This window comes from Macrobrachium rosenbergii, chromosome 16 (genome assembly GCF_040412425.1).
Source record: "Macrobrachium rosenbergii isolate ZJJX-2024 chromosome 16, ASM4041242v1, whole genome shotgun sequence".
In the NCBI taxonomy this organism is placed as follows: Eukaryota; Metazoa; Arthropoda; class Malacostraca; order Decapoda; family Palaemonidae; genus Macrobrachium; species Macrobrachium rosenbergii.
In genome coordinates this window covers 32,616,262-32,638,761 of record NC_089756.1, presented here as the reverse complement: position 1 = coordinate 32,638,761, position 22,500 = coordinate 32,616,262, and the positions used below count along the sequence as shown (strand labels likewise).

Genomic DNA, 22,500 nt, shown 5'->3' with positions numbered 1-22,500 from the left:
CTGAGGATTAAATGCTTTCAATTCTGATATATGCAAATCGTAATTATGGAAAAAAGAAATTGAGCTTTTCACTCTTAAAACCATTAGTTGTACCCGTTTTGTACTCGTCGGTTCAAAAAAATTGGGACACTCCGCCAAAAAAGATTGGGAGACATTTTAGATCATTATGAAATGTCCTCGTCATATACTGTGGGTACCTCTGAGTATCAGTAATGTTCTGTGGGTACCTCTGAGTATTAGTAATGTTCTGTGGGTACCTCTGAGTATCAGTAATGTTCTGTGGGCACCTCTGGGTATCAGTAATATTCTGTGGGTACCTCTGAGTATCAGTAATGTTCTGTGGGTACCTCTGAGTATCAGTAATGTTCTGTGGGTACCTCTGAGTATCAGTAATGTTCTGTGGGTACCTCTGAGTATCGGTAATATACTTTGGGTACATCTGAGTATCACCAGTGTTCTGTGGGTACCTCTGAGTATCAGTAATGTTCTGTGGGTACCTCTGCTTATCAGCAATATATTGTGGGGACCTCTGAGTATCAGTATTATACTGTGGGTATCTCTGAGTATCGGTAATATACTTTGGGTACCTCTGAGTATCAGTAATATGCTGTGGGTGCCTCTGAGTATCAGTAATACACTCTGGGTTCCTCTGCTTATCAGTAATATACCGTTTGTAACCTCTGAGTATCGGTAATATACTTTGGGTACCTCTGAGTATGATTAATGTAATGTGGGCACCTCTGAGTACCAGTAATATGCTCTGGACACCTCTGCTTATCAGCAGTATATGTGTGGGGACCTCTGAGTATCAGTAATATACTATTTGTATCTCTGAGTATCAGTAATATACTTTGGATACCTCTGAGCGTCAGTAATATATTGGGGGTACCTCTGAATATCAGTAATATACTTTGAGTACCTCAGGTTATCAGTAATATACTTTATCTCAGGTTATCACTAATATACTTTGAATACCTCTGATTGTCAGTAATATACTTTGGGTACCTCTTGAGTATCAGTAATATACTTTAGGTACCTCTGATTATCAGTAAATATACTTTGGGTAACTCTGATTACTAGTAATGTGCTGTGTGTACCTCATAGTATCACTAATATACTGTTTGTACCTTTGGGCATCATTAATATACTGTGGACGCGACTACGTAGCAGTTTGCATGTTTGACGTATGTTTGGAAAAGTGTTTGTGTGCGTGTTTGTGTGATCGCTTTAGATATGCGTGTGTGTTTGTTCGCGTATGCTTTCGAACTGTTTGTTAGTTTATGAAAGTGTACGCATTTAAGTGTTTTCTGGAATGTGTATTAGTTTACAGTGCCCAATGGTGTGCGCGCGTAGTTTATCCTTTCACAGAGAGAGAGAGAGAGAGAGAGAGAGAGAGAGAGAGAGAGAGAGAGAGAGAGAGAGAGGATTTCAAATTCGTCACAGAAGTTGTAAGTTGCACTGTAATGTCCCCCTTTCTTATAGGACTATAGAGAGAGAGAGAGAGAGAGAGAGAGAGAGAGAGAGAGAGAGAGAGAGGATTTAAAATTCGTCACAAAAGTAATAAGTTGCACTGTAATGTCTCCCTTTTTTATAGGACTATATGAGAGAGAGAGAGAGAGAGAGAGAGAGAGAGAGAGAGAGAGAGAGAGAGAGAGAGAGAGAGAGAGAGAGAGGATTTAAAATTCGTCACAAAAGGGGTAAGTTGCACTGTAATGTCTCCTTCTTTTTATAGGACTATATTAAAGAGAGAGAGAGAGAGAGAGAGAGAGAGAGAGAGAGAGAGAGAGAGAGAGAAGGAAGTAATTTTGTTATTTGACTAGTACCCATTTTTATTATTTTAGCAAAATTAATTCCATATTTAATATCGACTAATTCTACAAATGTAAACCTAAACACGTTTACGGTTACCGTTAACATTAAAACACGGTTAAAACACGGATCCTCCAACGTGGGGCCTCAGTAATCCCACTTTTACCCACTGGAGCTTAATGATCTTTCTTGTTACATGAGATGGACAAGCAATCAATTTACGCGGAAAATTACCTTAGGAATTTCCTATTTTCTGCTCAGGTTGGCCTGTATAACCTTTTTTTTTTTTTTGGTGGGCGTGTGAAAGCATACTTTAATATGTGTGTGTGGATGTACATATGTATGTATGCTTGCTTACATTCTCTCTCTCTCTCTCTCTCTCTCTCTCTCTCTCTATATATATATATATATATATATATATATATATATATATATATATATATATATATATATATATATATATATATAATCAACAGACAATCACGTGTGGGACAGAAATAAATTTCTGACTCACATCAGATCGAACCCAGGTCTTTCAGTGTACTGGCCTAGTGGTCAGCGCCCTTGCCTTTCAACTGAAAGACCTGGGTTCGATCCTGATGTGAGTCAGAAATTTATATACATATATATATATATATATATATATATATATATATATATATATATATATATATGATAGATAATTAGAGAAAGAAAGAGCGAGTTTAACGGTTGCCATTCAGAGTTTTCCCGGACAGCGCCGGGTTGGTCAGCAAGTATATATTTATATATATAGTCTTGTGCGTGTGTGTGTGTGTGTTTGCACGTATCGTTTAAATGACCGACGAATATAAATCTCTATTCCATACCACGAAGATAAAGAACGAAAGTTAAAACAAAACCGACTATCAGATACATACATACAGCCATTAACCCCTCGTACCAGCGAAAAGACTCTGACCGAGAGGAAATTCGTGTCTGTCCCCAAATGACCGACAAACGATCGAGAACGCGATCGCCTGACGACACGGCAGCGATATCACTATCCCATACCATCGATCCGTCGCGTCTTAAAAATGTTGTAATGTTTCGGCCGTCGCGAAAGTCTCACTGAGAAACATTACGTACCAGAATTTGTTTGCACGCGATGGGGGAGGGAACATTGTTCGTGACATAAAAGCCTGTGGCACTGTGTGCTGGTAAATGGTAACACCTTGTGGCACTGTGTAGTGGTCAGTGGGAAGAGCTTATGGCACTGTGTATTGGTAAATGGTAAAAGCTGGTGGAACTGTGTACTGGTAAGTGGTAAAAGCTTGTGGTACTATGTACTGGTAAGTGGTAAAAAACCTTTCGGTACTGTGTACTGGTAAATGGTAGTATCTTGTGGCACAGTTTACTGGTAAGTGGTAAAACAGTGTAGCACTGTGTACTGGTAAAATGGCAACACCTTGTGGCACTGTGTACTGGTAAGTGGAAAAACCTTATGGCACTGTGTACTGGTAAATGTGGCTCTGTGTATTGGTAAGTGGTAAAAGCTTATGGCACTGTGTACTGGTAAATGGTAATACCTTGTGGCACTGTGTACTGGTAAGTGGTAGAACAGTGTGGCACTATGTACTGGTAAATGGTAATGCCTTACGGCACTGTGCACTGGTAAGTGGTAAAACCTTGTGGCACTGTGTACTGGTAAGTGGCTAAGCCTTGAGGAACTGTGTACTTGTAAGTGGTAGAACAGTGTAGCACTGTATACTGGTAAATGGTAGAACAGTGTAGCACTGTGTACTTGTAAGTGGTAGAACAGTGTAGCACTATGTACTGGTAAGTGGCAAAACCTTGTGGCACTGTGTACTGCTAAATGGTAAAAGCGTATGACACTCTGTACTGGCAAGTGGTAACACTTTCCTCACTCTGTACTAGTGCCACGTTACGTCACGGGGCCACAGTAACGTTATGTCACTGTGCCTTGGTAATGCATTGTGGCACTATGTACTCGTTAGCTTTGGACGTCCGGTATGGTGGCACTGTGACCTTCATTCGTTTATTGTCATTTTCCTGTTGGGCGTAAAGGTTATTTTATATTTCCTTGCCGGATGAATACGAGGAATTAGGAAGTAATTAGTAAAATGAATGTAATTATGAATGAAAGATTCATAATTACATTCTTTTCACTGATTACTTCCTAATTCCTCGTATTAATAACTAGAACACAAGAGATTATTTCCAAATCGGACAAGTGCAGTAAAATGAAGTATAGTTTGCAAAAAGAAAGCTTGTAACTAAAAATAAAATTAAATCAGTATTCCTTAACTAAAATAATGCGCTGAAATTAAAGTGAATCGGTAAAAGAAATTCTAATTGGATGGCCTTAAAAAAAGTATAATTATTAAAAGATATAAACAATCAAACGAATTGTTAAAACAGGGTTTATCGAAGAATGAAATGAAAAACCGAGCGCATGAATTAATAATCTATAGATAAAATAAAATATACAATGTTTTGTAAATCAATTAACAAATTTTTTTTGCGGAAGTATGTTGTAATTTCTGAAATAAATCATTAGTCAAACTGAAATGGCGTAGCAGGAACGAACAAAAAAAAAATATACATATAAAAAACATTTGGTTATTGACCTGAAATGGTGTAGCATGAACGAGCTAAAAAAATATATATAAAAAACATTTAGTTATTGACCTTTTACCAACAGATTTCCTCTTCTTATTCATTTATAAGGCACGAGATTATCCCATCATTTAGACAGTTGACATAAGCAAAATTATCATTTTAATACTTAAAAAAGCAACAATAACGTGAATAATAATAATAATAATAATAATAATAATAATAATAATAATAATAATAATAATAATAATAATAATATTAAGGCAGTTAACAACAATAGAATGGACGAATAAAATAATAGAAGACTACAACGGAAGGTGAATGACTTAATTTAAGTTTTCGTGTTGTCAAATCTTGCAGTAGTTCTCCAGGAGTGACATGTCACTCCTATGTCATGTCACTCCTATGTCATGTCACTCCTATGTCATGTCACTCCTATGACATGTCATAGGAATAACATGGCATAGGAATGACATATCATAGGAGTGACTTGTCATAGGAGTGTCATATCATAGAAGTGACATGTCATAGGAATGACATAACAAAGGAGTGACACTTCAGATATAAATTTCAAAGGAGTGACAACCACTCAACCAGTATTTAAAATATATATAACAATTCAGTGGTTCTGGTTTTTCTGAAAGTGAAATCATAGTAATATAATTTTTATAGTTATTGGTTACTTTTCACTTCGTTATGTCGCTCCGATAAAATATCACTCCTTTAATACGGTATTTATGTCACTCCTTTGTCATGTCACTCCTGTGAAATGTCCCTCTTTTAATACAGTATTCATGTCACTCCTATGAAACGTCCCTCCTTTAATACGGTGTTTGTCACCCATTTGTTGTGTCACTCCTATGAAATATCCCTCCTTTAATACGGTGTTTGTCACCCATTTGTTATGCCACTCCTATGAAATATCCCTCCTTTAATACGGTATTTGTGCCACTTCTTTGAAATGTCTCTCCTGTAATAGGATATTTATGTCACTCCTATGAAATGTCCCTCCTCTAATACGGTATTTATGTCACTCCTATGAAATGTCCCTCCTTTAATACGGTATTTGTGTCACTTCTTTGAAATGTCTCTCCTGTAATAGGATATTTATGTCACTCCTTTATGTCACTCCTATGAAATGTCCCTCCTTTAATACGGTATTTGTGTCACTTCTATGAAATGTCCCTCCTGTAATAGGATATTTATGTCACTCCTATGAAATGTCCCTCCTCTAATACGGTATTTATATCACTCCTATGAAATGTCCCTCCTTTAATACGGTATTTGTGTCACTTCTTTGAAATGTCCCTCCTGTAATAGAATATTTGTCACTCCTATGAAATGCCCCTCCTTTAATACGGTATTTGTGTCACTTCTATGAAATGTCCCTCCTGTAATAGGATATTTGTCACTCCTTTATGTCACTTCTATGAAATGCCCTCCTGTAATAGGATATTTATGTCACTCCTTTACGTCACTCCTATGAAATGTCCCTCTCCCGATACAGACCCTTACCCAGAGTTATCTTGTAATGAGAAATTTAAGCCAAATCAGGCACAATATTTTCATTTATAGTTTCTCATCCTATTGTTCAAGGATGCCTTGCAAATGCTGGTATAGACAACGTCCTTTTGGCTAAAAAAAATACAAGGCTTCATTTATAATTCATGGATGGCTGATTGCAGGCTGCGAGTCCTAAACTTTTTGTCTGCAGTTGATAAGCATGGACGTTTGTGAATGTGGATGTATGCCGGCATGTATGTAAGTATATATGTGTACTTATATGTAAATCCCTTATAAATATGCCCTGATCTTCCTTCGTATTATATATGTACATAAATACATACTTACATAAATAGCTATATATATGTGCGTGTGTGTGTGCATGTATGTTTGCATGCATGTATGTATGTAGGTATGTATGTATGTGGTATGTGTCTAAAGATAGGAAAATGTGGTTGTAAGAACCATAATGAGGATAATGATCAAGTGTGTGTACATATGTACATATGTATGAATAAATACTAATTATATACGTTCTGTGGATTTGTCTCTTTATGCACACACACATGAGCCCTTTGTATGCATAAAAAGTGCTGTGTATATTCACGTATGTAGATTGTGTATACGTGGATACATAAGTGTTCATATATCATATATATATATATATATGTATATATCTATATATACACATATATACATGTATATATGTGGGTGTGTGTGCGAGCGCACACGCGCGCATATGAATGCTTTCTTATATTGGAGAAAGAGAGAGACGATTTTATTCATGAGGACAGGGAAAATTTTGTAAATAGCTATTTTTAATGACTTAATAGCCGTCTCTCTCTCTCTCTCTCTCTCTCTCTCTCTCTCTCTCTCTCTCTCTCTCTCTCTCTATATATCTATATATATATATATATATATATATATATATATATATATATATATATATATATATATATATATATATATAATTTGAATCATTGGTGATAGGAAACCCATATTTTTTTACATTACAAAGATAGTCAATAAAAGAAATTTGACAGTTTTGTCACCACACGTAAATTTTGACATCTCTCAGAGGGGTGTTAATAGAAAAATGTTCCCACTTGAGTCCCGTAGTAATATATGATCACATACATACTGTTTACTAAAATGATTTACAAGCTTTCCTCAATAAATTGCTGCTGGGTAGTAAAGATCACCCAATCATTATTATGAGAAAAATAGAAAAAATTACTGACCTAATATAGGGAAAAATTACTGACCTAAAATAGGGGAAAAAATTACTGACCTAAAATTGGAAAAAAATTAATGACCTAAAATACGAAAAAATACTTTACTGACCTAAAATAGTTATAATATTACTGATCTACAATACGAAAAAATTACTGACCTAAATTACGAAAAAAATTACTGACCTAAAATACGAAAAAAATTACAGACCTAAAATACGAAAAAAAATGACTGACCTAAAATACGAAAAAAAATTAATGACCTAAAATAGGGAAAAAATTACAGACCTAAAATAGGGAAAAAATTACAGACCTAAAATATGAAAACAAAATTACTGACCTAAAATAGGAAAAAATTACTGACCCAGAATAGAAAAAAATTACTGACCTAAAATACGTAAAAAATTACTGACCTAAAATAAAAAAAAATTACTGACCTAAAATAGACGAAAAAATTACAGACCTAAAATGCAAAAAAAATTACTGACCTAAATTAGGAAAAAAAAATTACCGACTTGAAATCTGAAAAAAATTACTGACCTAAAATATGAAAAAAATTACTGACCAAAAATACGAAAAAAATTACTGACCTAAAATACGAAAAAAAATTACTGACCTAAAATACGAAAAAAATTACTGACCTAAAATACAAAAAAAAATTACTGACCTAAAATAGGTAGAAAAAATTACTGACCTAAATTACGAAAATAAAATTACTGACCTAACGGTGTGAAGTTCAATATCACGATTGCCAGTACTTCAGAAACGCCTCAGTCCTTAAATGATGTAGCTCAGGGAAATATAATACTATGTATCATCCTAATTTTCCTTAATTATCAATTTTCTGACGAACTAATTCAAATTGATATTGTAAATTGATGTCTTATTTATGCCTGATTATTCACCAAATATGCACATGAAATTGCAAAATGATATTCCAAGCAATTGAGCCGTTTGATTGTTTACAATAATTAACCATTTAATTTTAAATACATTGTCTTACATTTGCAAAATTGGGTCAGTAATACACTTAAATTCCCTCATGTTTTCCTGCATAAGTAATTAAATTCAATGAATGACTGCATGACATGAATGAATGATGAAAAATAACACACGCCTGAATTAGCCAGGTCACGAGAGAAAAGCATGAGTTCACAAATGAATTAAAGACACACCTTTCTAGGTAACAAAACGACTGTCAAGTTCAATATTTACCTTTCCATGTTACCGGAATATTTGGTGACCTAGATCAGCTGACTACAAGGTGGAGAAGGGCTAATTTACGGGCCCCGTCAGATTCTCGATGCAAAGTTCCAAGCTAGTACCTCCATTTCAAACACGAATTTCCTTCATTTTCATATCCCAAAAGCAATTTTCAAGGCGAGATTGCCCTTGCGTGAATGTTTTTCAACTGTTATTTTACTTATTTATTTCCTAAAGTGTTGAAAAAAAAAAATTCTGGGAGAGACTGTCATTTATCAACATTAACTGAAGGGTGAAAAGAAAAATAAAATATTCAATCCACGCAGAGCCGCTAAGCACAAGAAACCATTAAGAAACTCCACGGGATTTGCCCTCCGCGTTTCAGTATGTTTAAAATAATTTCTTTTCTCCGGGAGGAGGAACAACAACGATCAGACGAAGTAACACCTTCCCGCGCTGCGTCCGAGCTTACACTGAGGCTGCATCCCGTCCCAACCACCACCCCAAGCCCGCCACCGACGGACGAAAGGGGTTGCGCGCGCCCTCCTCCTCCTCCTCCCCCTCCTCCCCCCCGTCCTCTTCCTCCTCCTCCCTCTCAAAATAAAATTATTCGGCGATATGTCGTTTCGTTTTGATATATCGCCGGTCTCGTTCAAGGCTTTGCAAAGAAAGCAAGCAGCGGTCACCGCGACCGCAATGAGTGCATCGTGAGATAGCGGTTATTGGCGATGTTTTTTATCTCGGTCCCGAACTCACTCTCCCTCAAACACCATACCGCCCCTGGGACACCAGACCCCCCGGGACAAATTCCCCCGTATGTCCTCCTCCGGTGATTTAGTGGAGAGATGCCCTCCGTTGGATCTCTTCGCTGGCGAGTTGAAATTCTCTTATCTACTGGTCGCCTTCTACGTTTTAACTTTTTAACTTTCTCTCTCTCTCTCTCTCTCTCTCTCTCTCTCTCTCTCTCTCTCTCTCTCTTCTCTCTCTTCTTCTTCTTCCCGTTATTCTCCTCGTACTTAATCACTCGTTAATCGTTATACTTTCGTTGCGTTAGCTGGAAGAAGTGACGGAGGACCCATCGATCTGGTACCTCGTCCTCCCGTGCGGAAAATGCAGTCAAGAAAAACGGCTCGAATTTACAGATGATGAAAGACCGTGGCCATGAAGAGGATTTTACGAGGAGACAGACAGACAGACAGAGACCACTGCGGAAAAACTGTTAAAACTATGATGTAGTAGGTGAGGAGCTAATGCATTGCTGCAAATTACCGGAAAAAAAATCGTGAGCGTACGTTAGGTGATTAGAGAGAGAGAGAGAGAGAGAGAGAGAGAGAGAGACGGAGACTCAGTTACTCAAATTTCACAGACTTTTCGATTTTGTTTTCATGTAGATGAAAATTCAAGAGTCATGTTAGTTCAATGAGAAAAGACGCTGCTATCTCTCTCTCTCTCTCTCTCTCTCTCTCTCTCTCTCTCTCTCTCTCTCTCTCTCTCTCTATATATATATATATATATATATATATATATATATATATATATATATATATATATATATATATATATATATATATATAGAGAGAGTAGTATTAGATTGGCCCAGGTAATTCTGAATGATCCCCTTTTTAGTATGTAGAGATCGACGTGGGTAGGCACCCCAATGCCCATATCTAGCCCAGGCCTGATGGAGAAGAAGAGGGATGATGGGGCGTTGGCAAAGAGTAAAACATACATACTCACGACAGCAAAGTAGAAAGCATAAGTAAAACACCATAATCACGTTATACGAATTGTTGACACTTCCATTTTCATCGTATCGATAATAAAACGAAATCCTTCCACTTATTCTCAGTGAAGAACTTCTAACAAGTAAATCATTTGTATAAACACGAGCTCCCCGCCCTCTGCGAAATTCATATGCATTATGAATTATTTATCAGGCCATGTAGACGAATCATGGATTATTCATCAGGTCAATTATACGAGGCATAAATTATTTGCCTTAATAATTGAATTGAACTGAGCACGAAGTAAAAAAACACACAAAAAAAAAATTCTCTTCGAAATGTTGCGTCTGTTAAATAGCTACATTGATCAAAATGTTATTTTCTTATTTATTTATTTTTGTATTTGTTTTTATAATTCGTCAAATGGTAATATTCAGAAATGCGAACACCTGCGTGAGTGCAAATGTTTTTGGGACGACACCTGTCTGTCATTTGTGAAGATTTTCGGCGAAATATGATTGTATGGAAAAGCAAGAAATTGTGTTCAGCCGATTCTAGCGTATTGTCACCCAGTGAACTGCGCCATATTTAACTGAATTATTGAGTCACTGTTGACCTTTTATTATGCGCCGTATTTACTTCATTATTGAGGACATTCTTCACCTTTTACTATGCGCCATATTTAGTTCATTATTGAGGTCATTCTTGACCTTTTACTATGCGCCGTGTTTAACTCATTATTGAGGTCATTCTTGACCTTTTACTATGCGCCATATTTACTTCATTATTGAGGTCATTCTTGACCTTTTACTATGCTCCATATTTACTTCATCAATGAGGTCATCGTGACCCTTTTAGTATGCGCCATATTTAATTCATTATTGAGGTCATTCTTGACCTTTTACTATGCGCCATATTTACTTCACTATTGAGGTCATTCATGACCTTTTACTATGCGCCATATTTACTTTATTATTGAGGTCATTCTTGACCTTATACTATGCGCCTTATTTAATTCATTATTAAAGCCATTCTTGACCTTTTACTATGCGCCATGTTTGGTTCATTATTGAGGTCATTCTTGACCTTTGACAAGTAAAATATGGTCTTTGGTTATGTATGTTTATTGTGTTGTAAAAAGGAAAGCGTATAAAGTTTTGTTTGAGGTTTTCACGTAAATTTGACCGAATTAATTAATTTTGGGAGAGAGACGAATGTAAATTTTGACCTTTCAGAAGCTCAAAGGTCGAAAAGGAATTTTATTTCTGAAGCGCACGAAATATTCTGGATGCCCAAGAGATATACTGTTCTCACGAGGGCAATGTGTATAGGAGGTCAAGACTAGGAAGATTAGGATCAGAGACATAATTGGAGGTCAGAGGTCAAATATGACCATTAAATTTGAACTGCATGAGGCACTTCATATTTGGGACGCGTAATCTAATAGTGAATTCGATGTGAATAATGTAACAAGAGAATTCAATCTAAGTACAACGACTCCGGTCTTAGGGCACGATTACTCTGGCAGACTCAAATGATGTACGATAATCTGATATTCTGTCACTGACAAGCACGCATCGGTGAGTGCCAAATTACTTGAGAACTTTCGGTTGTTTAGAAACTAATTTTCACTAAAATGTTCCTCGCAATTCACGAGGTTTGAGATGATTAATTTATCAATATTAATCAAAGTTTAATTTGATAACTGATGCTAATACATGAAATTTCAATTGACGTCTCAGCTTTACTGGTCATGATATCTAAGACATGGAGCTGTAGACTACAAAGGAGTTAGTGATATCAACTGACCAATTTTAAATTGAACATACGCCAAATCATTTTTGGAAGGAAAAATATAAAGGTCGAGGTCATATACCAAAGGTCAAGTAGGAATTCAGTCTCAGTCGTGATTTTCAAACTTTTCCAAACGAGAGACTTCATAATATAAAGATAGACAGTTGTTAAAGTACATAAATGGATATTAACCCTAAAATCAAATTTTTTTTCTTCCATTTCAGAAGATAAGTCATAAATTAAAATTGCAGAATTGAATAAATCACTCATCAGTATAATGAAATATAAAAACCAAAGGAAATAATTCCTGAGTAAATAGAATGATAAAATATATTCTTTTCTGATTTACAGACTCAAATCTTTTTCTCTTCTGTGAGGTTGAATGTGATTACAGAAATTCTGGATAGTTATCTAAGTGATCACAAAAAAGCCAGATTTTAATAATCCAGATGAAGAATACTTAGCTGATTGTTGTGGGTCGCAGTCAGGATGAAGGAGGTCGTGGAGGTAGCAGCCTCATCCCTAAAAACATTTGCTGAAAACGTGAAAGCTAACAGACTGACACCTTCTGAAATGATCTCTTCTTGGGGGTTGGGGGGAGACGAGCAGATATTTGCAGCATTTTTAACCTGAACTGTGAGGTATAGTGCCCTAGAATGGAAAACTGCAGTATCAGCAACATTTTCGAAACGGAGACATGCCACCTACTGGGCTCGTGAAACACTAATACACAAGTTACTTCATTTTCAGAATGATTCTTCAATGCTTTATTTAGGGAGTCCCATTTGCAGTATCTGCAAAATCAGTAGTAAGGCAAGGGAAAACTGCAGTATCTGCCATTTTTCTCAGTTTTGTATTTTTGCAGATACTGCAGCTTTCCATTGTAGGGCAGTATAAGAGACCTGCCCTGTGGCTGCTAGTTAAGAAAACACAAAAGACTGGAGGGATTCCCATTATCTGGAGAAAGAAGTACCTGAACGATTCAGCGAGTGGTAATATTCCAGAAAAGTACTCGAAGTGAAATAGGCAAACAGAAAGAGAGAGAGAGAGAGAGAGATTCAAATTCACATTCAGATCTCTATTTCCAATTCACGTTGCTATTCACACAAGATTTCGCAATGATAACAACAGCGAGATTAACATTATTCACATTAAAAAGTTTACGAAAAATAATTTAGTTCTTTACTCGGACCTTCCGTGCGACCAGTTTTGTATTAAAAATTGAGAGAGAGAGAGAGAGAGAGAGAGAGAGAGAGAGAGAGAGAGAGAGAGAGAGAGAGAGAGAGAGAGAGCTATTTTCCCAGAAAACCCAAAGCTAGCCAGAGGATGAGATAGCAGTTATATATATTGTAAGCAGGATATTAGTAAATTGAACTGGAATGCGATTCAAGAATATCTCGGATGCGAGACATGAAACGGGTTAAATTGAGTGAAACGTTCCTGGAATAGATGATAAATAAAATCTATAAATAAACACGCTTACAAGATGATGCAACGTACAGATCCTTGTGCCGTATTTCCCTTGATTAATGTAAAGAGCAGATTGCAAGACAGGGCGTCTCTAAACTGAATCAGGATAGGGTTCAGGGAATATTGAAGATGTCGGGAAAGTTTAAAACGAGGTGGACGTGATAGACGCGCACACACACTGACGTGCAGACAAGTGGACGGACAGACAATCAGACGGAAAACTTTAGTTCCCTGACCTGGTTGGTTGGGGTTAATAAACAGTCGGTTCTTGGGAAGGAATGTCGATACGTTTTATGCCAGGGTGCACATATGGAGGCGAAAGGAGAATACAGGAGGAAGCAGGCCACGAAGTTTGCTTTGTATATCATTGATTCGGTTTCTTGGGAAAATCCTGGTAGATTTCAAAGCTTCTTTGAAGTAGGATTCTAATAACTATTTTTAGGAAAAACCGGCTTCTTTGGAAAATCCTGGTAGATTTCAAAGCTTCTTTGAAGTAGGATTCTAATAACTATTTTTAGGAAAAACCGGCTTCTTTGGAAAATCCTGGTAGATTTCAAAGCTTCTTTGAAGTAGGATTCTAATAACTGTTTTTAGAACAAATAAAAACGGTTTCTTTGAAAAATCCTGGTGGATTTCAAAACTACTTTGAAGTAGGATTCTAATAACTATTTTTAGGACAAAAAAAAGGCTTCTTTGAAAAACCCTGGTAGATTTCAAAGCTTCTTTGAAGTAGGATTCTAATAACTGTTTTTAGGAAAAAAAAAACGGTTTCTTTGAAAAATCGTGGTAGATTTCAAAGCTTCTTTGAAGCAGGGTTCTAATAACTATTTTTAGGACCAAAAAAAAGGTTTCTTTGAAAAATCCTGGTGGATTTCAAAACTACTTTGAAGTAGGATTCTAATAACTATTTTTAGGACAAAAAAAGGCTTCTTTGAAAGATCCTGGTAGATTTCAAAGCTTCTTTGAAGCAGGGTTCTAGTAACTATTTTTAGGACAAAAAAAAAACGGTTTCTTTGAAAAATCCTGGTGGATTTCAATGGTACTTTGAAGCAGGATTCTGATAACTATTTTTAGGACCGAAAAAAAAGGTTTCTTTGAAAAATCCTGGTGGATTTCAAAGCTTCTTTGAAGTAGGATTCTAATAACTATTTGTGGGACAAAAAAAAAAAAACGGTTTCTTTGAAAAATCCTGGTGGGTTTCAGAGCTTCTTTGAAGTAGGATTCTAATTACTATTTTTAGGACAAAAAAAAAAACGGTTACTTTGAAAAATCCTGGTGGATTCCAATGGTACTTTGAAGCAGGATTCTAATAACTATTTTCAGGAAGAAAAAACAACGGTTTCTTTGAAAAATCCTGGTGGATTTCAAAGATTCTTTGAAGTAAGGATTCTAATAACTAGTTTTAGGACAAAAAACAACGATTTCTTTGAAAAATCCTGGTGGATTTCATAGTTACTTTGAAGCAGGATTCTAATAACTATTTTAGGACAAAAAAAAAATCAAATTTATTGGTGGGGAAAGTGGGTTACATTTACAGAAATTCTGGGCCGAACGCAGATACATATTTTTTTTTTTTTTTTTTTGCCAAACAGTGTTTGACTCGAGAAAAGTAGAAGTGTTTATCTACAGTATGTAGTTCCAGTTGAATTCCAGCTGAATTCCAAATTCAGGATGCCATAAAAAATGGCACCCAAACAAGATCTCTAACAGGAGACAGACCAAGCAAGGTTTGCGCAACGGGTCCATATTTTATAAACCTCCCGATTTCATTCTCCCTTATTCATGTGGCCTTCCTCTTCCTGTCAGGAGGGAAGTCTGAAGTCTGCAACTCTCCCCAGGGTTTTAACCCACTGGTTTCCTTCGCCTTTTACCTATTTACACTCAGACTTTCAGTGCAAGTACAACGTAGGCGGGGTAGTGACGTCAGTGCACCTAGAGGCATTACTTATGGGTCTTTCCAGCGTCTCTTCGGCTCCTAGCTGCAACCTCTTTCATTCGTTTTACTTTACCTCCGTTCATTTTCTTTTTCTTCCATCTGGCTTTCCACCCTCTCTAACAATTGTTTCACAGTGCAACTGCTTTGAGGTTTTCCTCCTGCCACACCTTTCAAACCTTCCTACTGTCAATTTCCCTTCCAGCGCTGAATGACCTCACGAGTACCAGCGCTCGGCTTTTGGCCTAAATTCCATATTCCATTCCATTCAGGGCAAAAGCTGGAAATGGGTTTCCCTGCCCCTAGGGCCTTTAGAATGAGTACCCAAAATCCTGATAAACGTCTAGTGAGTCATTTTGAGGTCATGAGATCATACTGAACGTCAAAGGTTTTGAAGATTTCAAAATAAAATGCAGAAATCGAAGAGCAAGACTAACATAGCTATAAATAGTTTGCAGTCACAGGAATCAAGGAAATAATCCTGATTGTTATTACATCAGAGGTGACCCCCTCTCTTGTTATTCTTTGCCTCCTGAGAAGAGATATTTGATTCTCACTGTTGGCTGGTGGCTCCTGAGGGATATTTGATTCTCACTGTTGGCTGGTCCAATTCCAAGGGTCCGTGTTAGTCATCTGATCACCCTCAACTCCTTACTTCACTTTGGGCCACATTTAGGCAAGGGCCCGTGATGGCAAAAAAAAAAATAAAAAAAAAAAATCTACATTTAAGACTTCTGAATGGCATAATTTACTTTCTCTCTCTCTCTCTCTCTCTCTCTCTCTCTCTCTCTCTCTCTCTCTCTCTCTCTCTCTCTCTCTCGTTACTGAGCGTTCTCTTTCCTCCCCCCCTTGTGTTGTACTTTTTCTATGCATATCTAAAACTCTCCACTATGCAAATTCTTTTACAATCCTTTATACGCGTTTGTATTTTTACCTCGTTAGTTCCTCTCTCTCTCTCTCTCTCTCTCTCTCTCTCTCTCTCTCTCTCTCTCTCTCTCTCTCTCTCTCTCTGTGGAGATCCCTCACGTATCCTTGACAATATAACATTCACTTCCGAGAAATACTTAATAATTGACAATTTTCAGGTTAATGAATTTGTTAAGGTTTTGATAAACTAAACGTTTGGACATTTCTCATAATACGTTTTGTATACACAAATTAATACAGTTATGAGATCGTGAATCATTTGTATACTGAATATAAAACAGCTTACAGTATTGCCTGAGTTTTTTGTATGTTTTATATCGACATAATACGGTTGCATTATTTTTAGCGTGAGACAGTTGGTATAGTGTACATAAAGCAGTTGTATCTTAGTCAGCCGTTTACATACTTTATACATTATGGTTTGTATAAAGTATGTATACTGTTTGGAACTCAACGTAATAATATTATTATTATTACGCAGGGATATAATATATTATTATAACCTGTGTCACCCAGTGACTCTTATTATTATTATTATTATTATTATTATTATTATTATTATTATTTTTATTATTTTATGTTTTGTTGTTTTTTTAATGGTTAGGAGAGGTACTGTAATCATTAAGATCATCATTATATTGTTATTAAAAACATAATTGCTAATTTAACCACAGATGCACAGTAAGGAAAAACTGTGAAGTGATATATATATATATATATATATATATATATATATATATATATATATATATATATATATATATATATATATATATATAATTTATACATATTGAAATTTTATTTCGAATAAGCAACAAGAACAGTGAAACCCAGGGGTCAACGAACGAATAGAGAAAAGAGGACAGACAGAAATACGAAGGGGGACGAAGCATTTATCAAGTCGCGTCTGCGGAATTTACGTCCACATACGAAGTCCTTTGATAAGAGTCATTTTTCTTAGTTTTATCCTCCTCCTGACCCTCCCTAACTTCCTCTCCTCCTCCTCCTCCTCCTCCTCCTCCTCCTCCTCCTCCTCCTCCTCCTCCTCCTCCTCCTCCTCCTCCGCCTTCTTCTTCTTCTTCACTACAATCCCCTCCTATTCTTCCTCACCCAATTCCTTACTCCTTTTCTTACTCATCCCAATCCCCTCCCTCATTTCTTCCTCACTTCAATCCCTCCTCCTATTCTTCCTCACCCTTATCCCTTACTCCTTTTCTTCCTCACCCCATTCCCGTCCTCCTCTTCTTCCTTACCCCAATCCCCTCCTCCTCTTCTTCTTCCTTACTCCAATCCCTTAATCCTCTTATTCCTCACCCCAATCCCTCCTCCTCCCCCTTTCCTCACCCCAGTCCCCTCCTCCTTTTCTTCCTCACCCCAATCCCCTCCCTGTTTTTCTTCCTCACCCCCCTCCTCCTCCTTTTCTTCCTCACCCCCCTCCTCCTTCTTTTTCCTCACTCACCCCAATTTCTTCTTCACCTCCTCCTTTTTCTTTCTCACCCCAAACTCCTCCTCCTCCTTTTCTTTCTCCTCCCCCAAACTCCTCCTCCTCCTCCTCCTCCTCCTCCTCCTCCTCCTCCTCCTCCACCTCACCCCTTTCTCTCACCCTCCCCCCCAAAACTATCCTCTGCAACGAGCAAATAGAAAAAAAGAAAATAAAAAAAAAGTCCTGCATATTTTAGCATAAGCTCCAGTGACGGAGATTGATTGGTCAAGTTGATATTCTTGCGTCGCAATAAGAGGAGCCTATAAATTATCTGAATTCGTCGAGCCGGAGTAAATTCATTTCATTCAATTATTTACATCCCTTGAAATTATTCAGTAACTTACAATATGCTGAGGAGTATAATTGCATAGTCTTGCTGAGCCCAGCTGTGGTTCACTCCTTTTACTGTACCTCCATTCATATTCACTTTCTTCCACGTTGCTGTCCACCTTCTCCTAAGAATTATTTCATAGTGCAACTGCGAGGTTTTCCTCCTGTTACACCTTTCAAGCCTTTTACTCTCAATTTCCCTTCCAGCTCTGAATGACCTCATAGGTCCCAGAGCTTGGTCTTTAACCTAAATTCTGTATTCCATTCCATTCCAAGCTGTGGTGGGATAGACTTGAACCAGTCGCCTGAATTTTAGCGTGTTAGATGTTTGGAGTCAGTGGGTGCTGAATGAATGAGGTGGGTTCCAGCGCTTGGTCCTGCGGCATACACAGTATAATTGATCAATCAATCAATTAGTCAGTTTATTACGAGTTTTATCCTCTATACAAATGCTGTTTTTTTTTTCTGTTTTTCAGCCTGCTTACTGAGAATGCTATTTGATAATGTACTTATATTTCACAATGGCTTCATCAGTGTAAACGTGTGCTTACAGTAATACATAGGCTACATACATACATACATACGTATATAAATACATACATACATTATATATATATATATATGTGTGTGTGTGTTTGTGTGTTTAGCTAGAAAAAAATTTATTTAAATCATAATGCAAGGATCCATTTAACGGTTTAACGGGCATGCATGTTATTGTGCATCCTTACTCTCTCTCTCTCTCTCTCTCTCTCTCTCTCTCTCTCTCTCTCTCTCTCTCTCTCTCTCTCTCTCTCTCTCTGTCTAATATATAATATATATATATATATATATATATATATATATATATATATATATATATATATATATATATATATATTTATGTAAATATGAATATATTATATATGTATATATATACAGAGAGAGAGAGAGAGAGAGAGAGAGAGAGAGAGAGAGAGAGAGAGATTCAAAGACTAATCCCCCTAAAACGACCAAGGCTAATGAAAATCCCTTTCGAGATAACACACATGAAATTAAACTGAAGAAGTGCAAACGAACGACGACGAGAGAAACCCGATATAATACGCAAAACGGATCTCGCCGAAAGCAGAATTCGCTTGAATTTGCAGCAAAAGATGCGAGATATTAGCGAAGAGCGAAATTCAAGCGGCCATGATTAAAACATTTAAGGCGAGGTCAAAAGGATGGGCAGAGAACCTGTTATGAAAAATGAGATATGTTATCACTGTGCAAAAGGGAACATCCCTCAGAATGTTGTACTTGTTTCTAAAGTGTTTGTTTTTTGGTCTTTTCATTAGTTTTCTGTCAAAGAAAACTATTGTGCCGGCTTTGTCTGTCCGTCCGCTCTCAGAACTTATAAACTGCTGAGGCTAGAGGGCTGCAAATTGGTATGTTGATCATCCACAGTCCAGTCATCAAACATACCAAATTGCAGCCCTCTAGCATCAGTAGTTTTCATTTTATTTGAAGTTAAAGTTAGCGATTATCGTACTTCTGGCAGCGCTATAGGTACCAACAACTTAGGCCACCACCGGATGGTGGCTGAGTTTCATGGGCCGCGGGTAAGGGTTTTTTTTGGGCCGTGGCTGAGGCCACCAACGGACAGAAAACTTGTTTCTTCGGCGCATTTTTTACTTGTTTATTATTATTATTATTATTATTATTATTATTATTATTATTATTATTATTATTATTATTATTATTATTGGTTTGCCAGTGTGGGACCGGAATTTCAATACACAATATGTGTTATTCAGCATATGCACAAATCATAACGAATCAAATATGCATAAATTAATTTGGGAAACACTCGCATAATTTATCTGAGTAAATCGTCATGTCCTTTCATTATCATTTATTTTATTTTTACAAACATCTATATTTGATTTTAAAAGAAGATAACTTGTATGGAAATAGTCATAATACTTTGACATATATTCGTCAAAATCATTGGACAAACTTTAACCGTCACGTATATAGATATCCATAAAACTTTGACATGTGTTTGTCAAAATCATTGGACAAGCTTTATCTGTCATGTATATGATATCCACAATCTTTGACAGGACATATTTTGTCAAAATCATTGGACAAACTTTAACCGCCACGTATATAGATATCCACAATACTTTGACATGACCTATGTTTGTCAAAATCATTGGGCAAGCTTTAACCGTCACGTATATGGTGTCCATAATATTTTGACATATACGTTTGTCAAAATCATTGGACAAACTTAATCTCACGTACATAAATATCAAAAACTTTGACATATGCTTGTCAAAATCACTGGACAAACTTTAACCGTCACGTATATAAATATCCAAAATACTTAAAATCATTGGACAAACTTTAACCGTCACGTACATAAATATCCAAAATACTTCGACATGTCACATGCTTGTCAAATTTTGTCAAAAATATTGGCTAATTTATCCATAACAAAACAATTAGAAATTCGTAACGTACTTCAATAAAAGCCAGTCGACGCTATGCCGGGTATTGCCAATCGAGTCATTGTAAATAATTAATATTTGAGGGAGTGCTGCCGTGATTAATCTGATGCATTCACGAACACAACGCCAGCGAGAGAGAGAGAGAGAGAGAGAGAGAGAGAGAGAGTTACTTATACATTAAACAGAGAGAGAGAGAAAGAGAGACAGAAAGTTTCTTATACATTAAACACAGAGAGAGAGAGAGAGAGAGAGAGAGAGAGAGAGAGAGAGAGAGAGAGAGAGTGAGTTCCTTATAAATCAAAGAGACAGAGAGCTATTGAGAACAGAGAGAGAGAGAGAGAGAGAGAGAGAGAGAGAGAGAGAGAGAGAGAGAGAGAGAGAGAGTTCCTTATAAATCAAACAGAGAGCTATTGAGAACAGAGAGAGAGAGAGAGAGAGAGAGAGAGAGAGAGAAGAGAGAGAGAGAAAGAGAGAGAGAGCGTATGAGTGTGTGTGTGAATAAATGTAGGACTAGTAGATAGTGGTTAAAACACTCGTCCCAGGAACGAGAGGAACTTAGTTCATATATCAAAAGAATAGGGCGAACCTACTGGGAAATTCAGTTGAGTTACTCTTAATCTAAGCAGCGAATCGTGCACCTGGTAGCTATGCGGCTGTTGTGCATCCTGCTAGGGTAATAGAGATGGCTGTAGGGCTAGCAACTTCATTCCGAATTACTGAGAAAATGATAGGTAGCATCTTCTGGCGATACAGAAGTGAATATATATATATATATATATATATATATATATATATATATATATATATATATATATATATATATATATATCTCCTATATATATTATTATTATTATTATTATTATTATTGTTATTATTATTATTATTATTATTATTATTATTATTATTATTATTATTATTATTAAACCACAAAGATAAATACGTACATGATGTCAGTAATAGTAAGGAAAACTATACATGATTTTTTAAAATGAAATGTCTGCGAAATATTTCTAATTTAGTGGCGAGTATGAATTTTGGAACTAATTAAAAGTTACCAGTAGTTTCTCTGCTGGAAATGTGGCTCTTCGAAAATCAAACCTCTCTCTCTCTCTCTCTCTCTCTCTCTCTCTCTCTCTCTCTCTCTCTCTCTCTCTCTCTCTCTCTCTCGGTTTTGCACTTGCAGTGGTGTTAATGTAAACAATATGAAAATGTAAATATTTTTCGAAAAATTATATTAGAAAAATGAATGGCGTTGATATAAATTGTGGTAAAATAATTACATAAACTGTCTCATAATTTTACAGAATAAATTACTGGGGACATTAATCACTGATCAACCGTGAATAATCATATCTAGTTTGATTTTATCAATATGCAGATAGGATATATAGTTACAATGATTGTTTGAAAAGTTGAATGAATGTTTAATATTGCATTTTCGAATGATGAATATTTTTCAAAGTGAAAACATCCGCAATAATGATAAAAGATTAATATACAGCACAAGATGGATATTAAGTGAAGAATATTAATTAAAATTACCTCTGTTAAAATTTAAATACCTAAAACCTCATGAGTTTCAATGTCAAACGAATTAATTCATGCAATTACATTGACAAAATTGAATGATTTTGAAAATGACCTGGCTTCACAAAATTAGACACCAACCTGTTTCCTAAGAATATAATTTCTAAATATTTTCGACAGTATGGAAACTGATGTTTTGGCCACCATTTGTAAACACAACCCTGCTTTAACTCTCTCTCTCTCTCTCTCTCTCTCTTTCTCTCTCTCTCTCTCTCTCTCTCTCTCTCTCTCTCTCTCTCTCTCAACTATAATTTTAAACATTTAACTTTTGATACAGACAAAATAGGAACTCGGTAAATATTAAAATTGCGAATCTCTCTCTCTCTCTCTCTCTCTCTCTCTCTCTCTCTCTCTCTCTCTCTCTCTCTCACCTATAATTTTCAACATTTAGCTTTTGATACAGATAAAATGGGAACTCGACAAATATTAAGAT

The 22,500-nt window shown here is 36.3% G+C and overlaps 1 protein-coding gene and 1 long non-coding RNA gene across 3 annotated transcripts in view; one reads left to right on the top strand and one right to left on the bottom strand.

Annotated features, from left to right (window-relative positions):
• LOC136847278 (uncharacterized) overlaps window positions 1-8,847 on the bottom strand; it is a 199,460-nt gene extending 190,613 nt beyond the window's left edge. The window contains exon 1 of one of the 2 annotated variants that reach the window (XM_067118816.1): window positions 8,358-8,847. The gene's annotated coding sequence lies outside the window, so the exon portion shown is untranslated. The remainder of the gene's footprint in view (window positions 1-8,357) is intronic. The other variant, XM_067118811.1, reaches the window with a different exon arrangement.
• Window positions 1-22,500, top strand: part of LOC136847281 (uncharacterized) — a 177,249-nt gene that overhangs the window by 134,042 nt on the left and 20,707 nt on the right. The window lies entirely within an intron of this gene.